Source organism: Micromys minutus (genome assembly GCF_963924665.1).
Source record: "Micromys minutus genome assembly, chromosome: 20".
Lineage (NCBI taxonomy): Eukaryota > Metazoa > Chordata > Mammalia > Rodentia > Muridae > Micromys > Micromys minutus.
In genome coordinates, this window is record NC_137955.1 from 52,274,767 (window position 1) to 52,286,174 (window position 11,408).

General features: G+C 47.9%; 1 pseudogene across 1 annotated transcript; it reads left to right on the top strand.

Moving 5' to 3' along the window:
- The first annotated feature begins 706 nt into the window (after positions 1–706).
- LOC308433554 (barrier-to-autointegration factor-like) lies at positions 707–979 on the top strand (annotated as a pseudogene). Its single transcript has one exon. The product of its transcript is annotated as a barrier-to-autointegration factor-like (transcript).
- The last annotated feature ends 10,429 nt before the right edge of the window (positions 980–11,408 follow it).

Below are 11,408 nucleotides of genomic sequence, written 5' to 3' on the forward strand. Positions count from 1 at the left end.
TGACAGGACCTGGGAACAGGGAAGGAGATGTAGCCTAGCCCAGAAGACCAATAAGGAGGCTAAAGTGAGGCCCCAGACATCAGAGACACAGTGTGAGCCTGTGGGGGAGGGGGGTACGGAGGACTCTATCCATGCAAGCCTCTCTAAGAAGACCACACTTTTTTCTCCCCTCAACTCCTCTAGGCCCTTCCACAAAAGAAATGAAATGGAGAAACTGGGTTATGGGCCCATGTCACCTGGGCAACGGCCTACACAATTAGTGCAAAGGCCTTACATCCTGTGGGTGAATTGTACACAAGCTGTCTAATGCCAGTCATTTCCTGAGAAAATGGCGGAAATTACTCTCACGGCAAGGCTGGTGCCCAGGCTGAGTGGACAAGTGGGGCTGTGTTCCAGATGGAGATTTTACTATGAACCCTGTGGAGTCCTATCATTACTACCTAAGTTTTCTGAGCACCTCCCCAACCCTGCCTGTACCTAATCCACTGAAGATGGGTGTCTCTCCTGCCTCAAACCTGAGTGGGCAGATGAGGGCAGGAACCTAGCCTTTTTCTATCTGTGGATCTTGCTTTGTGGCTGGGCATGGAGTGAGGCTCAGGCAGACACCGCCCTCTGTGATACCACCATTAAGGGTCTCCTAGAGGGCCTCTGGAGGGCGTTAAGAGTGGCGAGATCCTCTCACTATTCTACCATGTGGTAGTTCCCAATGGGGTTAAGTCTGATCAAGCACCAAGACTTCGTGGCAGAGCCCATGGGGGGATAGCCAGTGGGGAGCCCAGCTGTGATTGGTGAAGTCCTGGGCAAGAAGCTGGCGGAAAGGGGCTTTGACAAGGCTTATGTGGTCCTTGGCCAGTCCCTGGTGCTAAAGAAAGATGAAGACCTCTTTCGAAAATGGCTGAAAGACACATGTGGTGCCAATGCCAAGCAGTCCTGGGACTGCTTTAGGTGCCTTCAGGAATGGTGTGATGCCTTCTTGTAATGTTCTCTGGGGATCCCTCAGCCCCCAGCCACAGCATAGAGTCTCCAGAGTCTGCAGCAGGGCATTTCAACTTTTCTGGAATTCTTGACCTTGTATGCCTTCCCCTTCTACCTCCCCCTGCAGTTCCATGGCAACAGTTACCAGGTTTCCTGAATAGATTCCTTGTCCCCTTTCTCCCTCATTATCTGTTGGATGCCCTTTGACTCCTTTTCCTTTTTTTTTTTTTTTTTTCAAATACAGTCACTGTCTTTATAAAAGATTTTTTAATTGATAAATTTAGTGGCGTTCAAAAACTAAAAAGGGGAGTCTCACAGCATCCCTGCTTTGTTGTTGTTGGTTCAAGCAGAAAAGGCCTTCTGTGAGCTCAGCTCCTCAGTTATAGAGCAGCCCAGAACAGCATTTGCATGCCCAGATATTGTCACAAGATTCTGCTTCTTGCTCAGAATGCTCCAATGTGACTATCGGCAGAGACCACTAGCCTCCAGATAGTCAGAAGGTGTGACCTTCCCGGCTCTCAGTCAGCTCTCTGGCCTGTTCTCAGTCCTCACCCCACTTGAAGCCCCATCTAAGTCTCTCTTTTTGCACAGTGCTGTTTCTACCCTAGGTTATATAGCTTACAGGTTCTAGGCAAATTGCAGTCTTGAGCTGGTGTCTAAGGCTGGCAAATCCAGGAGATCTGTGGGTCTCTTTCCAGTAGAAGAGTTTTCATGCGGCCAGAGAACCATATATCCAGCCCCAGATAACCTATTGAGGTTTTAACCTCTCCTTTCTCAGCACATACATGGGAGCAGCTCAGTACGACCTCAGGAGACTGGCCACACAAGGCCTTCCAGACAGGCAAGTTCCCCTTCAGAATCTGGGACAATTCATGACAGCAAGTGAGAGGGCGGAGTGTCTGCGTGAACCTTTTGCTTTACTAAAACAGCATGTGAAAATTTAAAACAAAATATTAAAACTTGCAGAAAATATTGTTCACTCAGTCCTCAAATCTCAGTGGTCAGCACCCGAGCTGACGATGTGTTCGGGACAAGCAGGATAGGGCCCTGCACAATGGGTCCACACACTGATGCGACTGCATCCACACACAGCCTGCCCTATTGGTGGCCCTATGCCAACACCTGGAGCAGATGACTAGCTCATTTTCTCAGGAACACTTTTTACTATAAACACAATGCCCACTATATTGAGAAACAGGTGTTTCCAGTTCCAAGCTGGAGAAAGACATGGTGAATCCTCTTTGCCCCTTAGTTCACAGTTGAGTGTGTAGGATACTTTATCTCTCCCTCCATCCCTTCCTCCATCCCTCCCTACCTCCCACCATCCATCCAAACATCCATCTGTCTGTCTGTCCGTCCTTGCTTCCATCCTAAGTCCATATATATATACATATATATATACCTGACTTCAGTCTCCTCTCTGTGGTGCTGTGTTGAAACACCTGTTGCTATAATGTGTGTCTGGAGTATTTCCCATAGGCCACATGCTGTGACTTGGTCCTTGGGGTGGCAGTGTTGAAAGTGATGGGCCTGGGGTTTGGGAGACCTTAGGTCACTGGGAACATGATCTCAAAGAGGAAAGTGGGAGCCTGCCCCCCCTTTTTTTTCTTTTCATTCTTGGCCATGACAGGGGGCTCTGCTCTACTGTATGAGACTGTCATACAGTAGAGCAATAGGCTAGCCATGGGCTAAAGCCTTCACAATTATGAGGCTAAGCAAGGCTTATCCTCCTTGTAAGTGGATCAGCAGAGGTGTTTGTTACAGTAACAGAAAACTGGTTGACTCAAACTTATTTTTTTTCAGGTGGACAACTCTTTGTGGTGTTGATAGATTCATGTAACTCAGATCAATACCCAGAACATTCCATAATCCCAAAGCTCCTGCTCTATCCCAGGAATTTGACCCCCTCCTCCTGAGACTGTAGCTTTGTTTTTAGGCTCTTGGTCATTGTGAAGTCTATGCAATCTCTGCTTTCACTCAGCACTATGATAAGGCCAAATGAGTGTAGAGCAAGTCCTGTCAGTGTTGGTTCCTGGGGGACATGCCATCATTGTCCACCATTCTGTTACTCCATGGCCAGGAATGGTTATCTTCATCTTCATCATGCCAAAGCTACCACTGCCTCTTAGCACATATGTGTCTGGGTTTTTCATTTCATTTTCTTCCCAGCCACACATCCATGGGAGCATCACTGCCTCCCAAGTCTCAAATGACTTCTCAGGTGCTGCCAGGGCTAGGGGTAGCTCAGGAGGGTGCACAAAGCCTATTTTTGATTTCTCACATGGGGGGGGGGGTAAATCCAGCATAGAGGTTCATGCCTATAGTCTCAGCACCTGGGAGGCAGAGCGGGAGAATTGAGAGCTTAAGACCAGCCTGGGCTACACACCAAGACTCTATCAAAAACTGCTGCCAAAACATTTGTAAGAGCAAGGGGAAAATCCTCAGATCCTCCAGAGCTACATGGGTCCTCTCATGCTCCATACCTCTCTTGCCCTTACATTTTCACCACAGAAGCCCATATTAATCATGGGTTCTATTGCTGTTCCACGCTGGCCTGACACTGAGTGGTTGACTTTGGGCCTTGTTAGGCTTCATCACCTAAAGCACTTCCCAGTCCACTTTCTAAAGGATGGTGACCCTTCTCCGTGCACTTTTGGGGATTACTTTTGCAATTTGGTCCCTTACGAATGTTTCAACATACTTGGATGTTGCCTTTCCACTTCTGGTGGAGAGAAGCTTTTAGTATGAAGCCGACCACACCCATCCTTTACAAAAAGCTTTATATCTTCAAGGTGCTGAGCTACCCTGGGCCCTTTCTTGAATTCTACAGGCTGCCTTGCTGAGAGGCTGTTTCCTGTGAAGGTGGTCAGTCCTTCACTCTGGCTCCTGAACTTCCCTTTGGCTTTATACTCTCTCCACCCTTACAGCTTCATCAAGAACCATGATGTCTAATGAATGGTCCAGGTCTCATGGCCACACTCATCTCCTCTTCAGGCAATTTGGAGCCTTTTCCCCACCAGTTACCAACACTCAACTGTCACTCCAGCTCCTCAATGAGATTCCTTTCTACACTGTGGAGACAAGTAGGCTGTCCTCCATTCTCTTAAAGTGATTGCACATTTCCTTCAGAGTTCTGCCACTCCTCCATTCCTAGGATGACCCCAACTGGACCAGGGCTGTAGTTTTCATACCCATGGATGAGATCAGCTCATAACAAATCAACTTCTACATCTCTAAGACTCCACCATCCATCCTATCCACACAATCCTGGTTGCTGGGGGGGGGGGGTTCTTCTAGGTTACTCCTTAAAGTCAAAAGTCTCTACAGTAATATATGTGCCTATGTTGCTGCAAAAAGCCAGGCTTCCTCCCACCACTGGAGTAAAGATATGCTGTTCCTTGATCCAACTCTCTCTCTCTCTCTCTCTCTCTCTCTCTCTCTCTCTCTCTCTCTCTCTCTCTCTCCATCCCCTTCTCCTCTACTGAGCTTTATCTCCAACCTCCAACTAATTCCTTCAGTTTAAGAAATATATATAAAAGCCAACAGGAGGGCTTATCTCATCAGGTGAAGTTGTCCTGCAGCCAAGGCTGATGACCAAGTTCAATCCCCAGAACACACATAGTGGGAGGAGAGAACTTCTACAAGTTGTCTTCTGACCAACACTGATCCACTTCAGTAAGAGGTGTGTGTGTGTGTGTGTGTGTGTGTGTGTGTGTGTGTGTCCTATTGCTACAATAAAAACACCACAACCAAGGCAACTTATAGCAGGAATGATTTATTTGAACTTAGTTTCAGGAGGATAAAAGTCCAGTACCACCATGATATAAAATCCCATTTCTGTAGGTTAGCTTTTTTTGGGCTTCTTTATTTTGTTGGGTTCTGATATCTACAACCCTTCCAACCCCCTATTGCTAGTTAGGAGAGAAAGAAGCTTAGAAGAAAATGAGGAGTAGACCTTAGACTACTTCCTGCTGATTAGGGGTGTTGAGTTCATTGTAGGTAAGTCCAATCTATATCTGGATATCCAATTTCTTCTTCTCATCTCTTTGCTCACAACCACTTGACAAAGCACAACAGCAGGAACCAGCAGCCTCCACAGAACATGCCCCTGACCCCTCAAAGGGCCCTCGCATTTTTGCCCTCTCAAAAAAAATCCCAGAACTCCAAATGTCATACACTCACAGAAACTATCTGCAGCTGGCAAAACCACTCCTCTGATAGAGCATGAGGCAAATCATAATGAACTGCTGTGAAGTAGCCTCTTATCCCACACCTGGGATTAAAACAAAAACATATTTACATAACATAACTAAGTTTTTAAAGAAACCAAAATTTGACTACATGTCCCCAACAGACACATGAGGAGAACAATGGTGCTCCACTATGATATACTGCCTCACCTCAGACCTAAAGTACCAGAGCCCAGCGACCATGAGCTGAAACCTCTGAAATCTTTCCTCCTGTAAGCTGCTTAACTCTGGTGTTTGTCACACCAATGGAGAGCTGACAAGAATGGGTCCTTCCCTTCAGTACTGTAGATACCTGCTGTTCAAATCATGAAGATGCCATTTTATTCAACTTGGCCAGCTTGGCCACAGCTGCACTTACAAACACTCAAAACAACAAGTGTTGATGAGTCACAGAAAGTGTCCTGCAGGCTGACCCTAGGACATCTATATCTTTATATCATGACTGAGGAGAAAGGGCAGGGATGAGCCATTATGCTGACAAAAGAAATCACATATCTACCAGCTTCTTCAAGGGGTGAAGAGGGCAGGCTCATGAGGCACAGTGGGGGATGAAAAGTCCTGGTGACAGGCACTCACAGTTACCAGAATAGATGATGGTTTATTAGACATGATGTAGTTTCCTAACCTCATGCTTTGAGCCAGAGTCCTTACAGTGTTTATTGCTGTGCAGGGTAGCCTCACCCAACCTTTAGGAACTTGTTCCTGAGCATCCTGACAGAGCAAGAAGGCTCTGTGTCCAAAGGATGATGCCCTTTCAGACTGTAAGCCCACCCAGCTCTGTGGTCAGGATCTTGAAGTTTGTAACAACTGCTTGGTTACTATGGCTGAAGAAGTGGTTAGCCATATGGCCTTGTTCTCACAAATGGACAAAGCTTCTGCATCACCAGGTCCAAGAGCTGGTCCTTAAGTGATCAACATTGTGAACATTTCTGGCCCTCACAGATACTTGTATGACATATCCTACCATAGAATCCCTTTGGTTCCCACCAAGGTGCTAGGAAGCAGAAGAACCATTGGTGAGAATGTCTGCCCCTAACACTGACTGTGTCTTAGGGTTTCTTCTCAACTCTCCCTATCCCCCAAGAAGAATGACTTCCCTGTTGGGTGGGGACAGTTACAGAGGGCTATTCTTTCAGGGAGAGGAGAATGTCATGTATAGGCTTGGCCACTGATCTCTGTGCCAGACACTATCCTTGTTCTACCAAAGCAGGTCTCAAGGACACCACCAGCCCAAGGTTAAATGTCCCTAAAGGACCTAGCATTGTGCAGCCTCTACCCAGATCTGAGCAGCCAGTGTGAAAGGGCATTTGGCATGTTCCTGTGTCCTACAGAGGGAGGGCCATGTTGAGGGATAATCATTCAAAGTGACATCCCATCTTCTGTGGCTGACAGCCACCCAGGCCTTCATTGACCAAGGTGAATAGCTGGAGCTTGAGTCATTCTTGACTATATTGAGGAATGAACAGGGAGAGGAGTTTGAAACGCAGCCATGATGCCCTCAACGATATCCACCATGTGCCTTTCCTATGAGAGCAGAGGCAGGAATTGGGTGAGGAGCTGGAGCAGGGTGCCCATCGCGAAGACTGAGCAGTGATGTTCTGAAAACCCCAATGCCTGGGACATGAGACACAGAGCAGAATCTACTCCAATGGCTCTCCTGAGCCCTCCTTCGTGGGACCTGCAGGAACAGCTAATTGGAGGAAGGCCATGGAGTAAAGCCATCAAGAGATGGCTCGTGATGGGCAGTCATTAACCTTTGTCTGGAGCAGTTTGTTTACAGGGGAGCTATGTTTGGAGGCCAGAGTTGCTGAGCAGCACTCAGAAGTCACAAGACTCCGGATGCACCAGCCTCCACTAAGCTCAGTATTGACTCTGAGCCTGCAGCTAAGCCCACAATATTAGCCTCACCCCTTAAAGTCATCTCTGCACATTTGTTTGAGTCTCCTGCCTTTGTCTTCCCTGAAATCTTTCTGTGGCAGGAGGGTCGGAGTGGAGTGCAGAGAGAGGAGAGATGGGGGAGAAACAGACATGGGGGAGGAGAAACAGAGCGAACAGGACAGAAACAAAGGGAGAGAGTAGTCCTTGGTGCTGAAAGCATCAGAAATTTACTCTGAGCCTCTGATTACTAGGAGAAGCCTTCCCCAATGGAGCCCTACCTGAGACTTTAGCCCTGCTCCTTACCTCTCAGACCTAGCAAGGTGGCATTTAAACTGTGATTACTGCCATCCAGGCATTTCTTACTATGGATCTTGGCAGAAACAATCCAGGATGCAGCTTGACTTGGACTCTGAGTTATAGCAACAGCTGACCCTTGACCTTGTGCAGACAAGAAGGGGAGCCAGAATGACCAGTACCTCCCCAAACACACCAACTAACTCAGCCTTGGAGCCATCTGCCACATTGCTGCTCGTGGCCAGGACTTCACTACAATCTTAGCTATTATGAATGCTGCTGCAACAAGCACCCTGTTTCAGAAGTCTCCTTATATTCTTTGTACACAGGATTTCTCAAAAAGTGGCTGATGGTTAAGAGAGATGAAAGCTACTTCCAGGAAGGGGCCTAGGGAGGGTCTCTCTCTCTCAACCCCCTAGGAGCACTGAAAGGGGCTTTGGGGAGGAGTTCCCTCAGCCTCCAGGGAGCATCGGTTAGTTATCATTTCAATCATGCCCAATTTAAGAAATAGAAAATCATAAGTTATGGCATTGGTTTATGTCTCTTTAACTTCTGGCTAGCTTGGCAGTCTCACGGGCATCTGTAGGTCTTCTGTGACAAGTTATTCTGCCTATTTCCATGAGCTGGCAGTCTAAGCATTGGCCCCCTTGAGCTTTTGCATGTCACAACTGAAAGGCATAGGCTCAGTACAGCCTCCATGGGCCCATGTATCCCAGGCTACTGGGCTGAGGCACTGGGTATGGAGGATGGGAACTGTATAGAGAGACTCTAAGCCAAGCCCTCCTGTGAGTCCAGAGCACTAGCTCCCTACTATGATGCAGGTGAGTGACCTTTAGGTAGCTATCAAGCTGTGTTGGATGTTACACTGGGAGCTAGTTTAGCCCATCGTATCAGGGTAGATTGGCAGATTCCCCACATCTCCAAGAGGCCTTGCAGGAGGTCTGGTGTGAAGGTGGAAAGCTGACACTGAAGTCTGAATAGCCAAGGGCTTGAAGGTCCAGCAAAGAGTCAAATATCCTTGGGGGTAGAAGTCTGGAGTAAACACTAAGCCTTGGGTCAAGGGCTGTTGAAGGAGAGGACTGAGAAATTCCATGGCTGCTTACCTCCTGGGGAGGGAGTTCTTGGTCTGTCAGCCTAACACTAGAGACCCAACAGGAAAGTGGAGCCATGATAGGAGCTAGAATCTGACCTTCTCAGTGCTCCAGCCTATGAATGGGACAAGGGCAGCCCCCAAGGTCATGGCATGACTCCACCCCAATCTGAGTTATCATTTGGCTCCTGTTCAAGTCATGTTTAGAAACTTGCAAAATGGTCTTTAGGTAAATGGCCCGTGCCGGATTAACCATCAACCAAGGGCCTGTCTTCTGGGCATGCTCTCTGGTCAGTACTTTTCCAAGATGAATACATGCCTTGAAAATATCTCTGAGATAAGCCAGCATAAAGATGGGGCCTAACACCCATGCCTGCCTTACATTTGTGGTTTGAAGTCCTGAGGCCAGTAGTGCTTCCAAAAATCTGCTTGTTTCTGTTCTCAGAGCAGACACACTGTTCCTGGGGGTCTGATCCCTGCCCACAAACCTTCTGGGATGTCCTCCAGGTCTTCTTGCTTTCTGAGCATCTTCTATTGCCAACCCTATCCTTCACCCTTTGTGCCTTTCCACATTCAAATACCAGCTCAATTCCATGATGTGAAGAGCCCTGCCTGTGACTTGCATGTCCCCAGACTATCCCGGTCACTGTTCTCCAGCAGACTGTACTTGTTAGGAACCTAAGAGTCCTGCATCTCAGCATTTGAAATCTTGCCCTGACCTGGGAGTTGGCTTCCAAGTAATTATAGTTCTGGTCCTGTGTAATTGCAGTGTAATTGACTTCTTGTGTAAAAAGGAACCACTATTAAAAAGTCACTGGGCTTGGCCTTTTTTGCTGGCTTGCTAATCTTGCAGACAAAGCAAGGCCACATGCAACTGTATTTTCAAATGGAAGTGGCTAGAGGACAGCTCAGAATGAGGAGGACATCTCAGAAACAGAATTCACAGCTCATGAGTAACCAGCCTTCAGAAATGCCTCTGGATGTTCCCAGCCTTCCTAAGGGGATCCCACCTTCTACCATAGTTCTCACTAGGATTTAAGTTCACCATGAGCAAAAGCAGCTGAATCTTTTTTAGAGTTCTCTCTGGCTCATACACTGTGAGGTCCCAGGGCCAACAAAGATTTAGCACTGAAACCCTCCTTTGCTTTTCTCTTATAAATGGTGTAAGACTGAACAGTATAAGACTGAGTTTCTAAAAACTCCTACTGCATCACACTCAAGGGCCTTCCCACGTGTTACAGGTGGCCAGTGGTGGCAAGAAGTCTGGGGTATTGAATCTTTTCCTGTGAGAGTTCAGAGCTATGCCTGAGGGAACTTCTGTCCCTGGAAACTTTGGAAGGTTTCCAAAGAGGTTAGAGCACAGGAAAGGAGTTTGCCTAGGTAGCTGGAGTTGGGGAAACAGGAGCCTTTTTATGTCACCAGGGCTTGCTGCCAGAATCTTTGTAAACAGTCTGTTGGTGCTTGCGTGGGGAGGGTGTGTATGTGTCACTTATATCCAAGACATTTCTGAAGAAAAGAAAGCAGGCCTCTGTTCCTTGGGGTTCTGACAGTAAGCTTGGCTGGAGCTTGCAAGGCCTGGCCCTCACATCCAGAGCAAGGATTTCATGAGAACCTTTGTATGCAGGGTCCCAACAGGAATGTCCTATGCACTGAGAGTTTAGAATGTAGAAGAGAGAAACACATTCAGGTAAAGTAGTGAGGTAGGGTGCTCACACGAATGTTCGGGTGAAGCAATGAGGTGTAACCAGAGAATACAGAACTCAGAAGGGCAGGAAGTGCTGGTATGGGCAGAGGGAAGGACCCAGGGCATGGTGATAGAGGTGGAACTGGTGACGGGAAACCAGAGAAACCAGCAGAGCCCAGCTGGACAGGATGGAGGACTCACTGTCTCATCTGGGATGCCAACTGGGCTTTCTAGAAAAGGGTTGACTGTAGGAGGAATGCCCCTGGGAGGCCAAGGAGAAGAACAAAGTACCAGGGATCTAAGAAGATCTGGCTTTGGCGACCAAGACCCAGGGGAGAACGAGATGAAGCTTGGGGGACCAGGCAGAGTCGCAAGATGGAGCAGCAGTGGCTGCCAGAGTTCAGTTGGAACTGTCAAGGGCAAGGTGTGGTCTTGAGATTGGAAACTAGGGTCCAGAGGACAAAGCTGGGGGAGTGATTACTGGGGTGGGGGGTGTGTAATGAGTCATTTTAGAACTTTGAAGAATGAGACAGGTGCTGAATGGAATTGGGTGGCAGGTGCTAAGGTCACCAGAAGTTGGAAGAAGAGATGGCCATCCAAGTGGAAGGGGGACATCTGGAGGAATTTTCAGTGAGGGGTCAGGATCCTTGCCTGTCATATCCTGGCAAGTACATGACGTTTCACTCCTTGAGGGCAAGGGTAAAGAGAGAAACCACATCCCTTCCCCTCCTTAATCCCTCCCCCTTTACTGAGTCCTCTCTCCCTTTTCTTCCCTATTCTCTTTCCTCTACTTCTGCTTTTCTTTCCCTCCATCATCCATCTTTTCCTCCTCTCCTTCCTCCTCCCCTCCCCATTCAGAGAAGGCATGGCCTGTTGTTCCTAGGACTTTGCCTGGTCACTCCCATCACCCACTCACTACACTGTGTCCCTTCTAGCTTACCTTGCTTTGGATAAAGCTTGACAACACATGGACCCAGAGCCAAGCTCTGCCCTTAGTTCCCAGTTCAGGAAAACAATGAAGACTTCTTGAAACTCTGGCGTGTGCAGAGGCCTGACTCCCAAGCTGGCAGATTCTACTTGACTCCCTCCAGTGGTCATGATGCAGAACTACCTTACCTGAAGTGCCAAAGGACAAACAAAACTCACCTCTCTGGAAAGGACCCCAGAGCTACAGAGAACAGCAATACCAGAGACAGAATATCTTAGTTAGGGCTTCTTCATGGACCAAGAAGCAAAT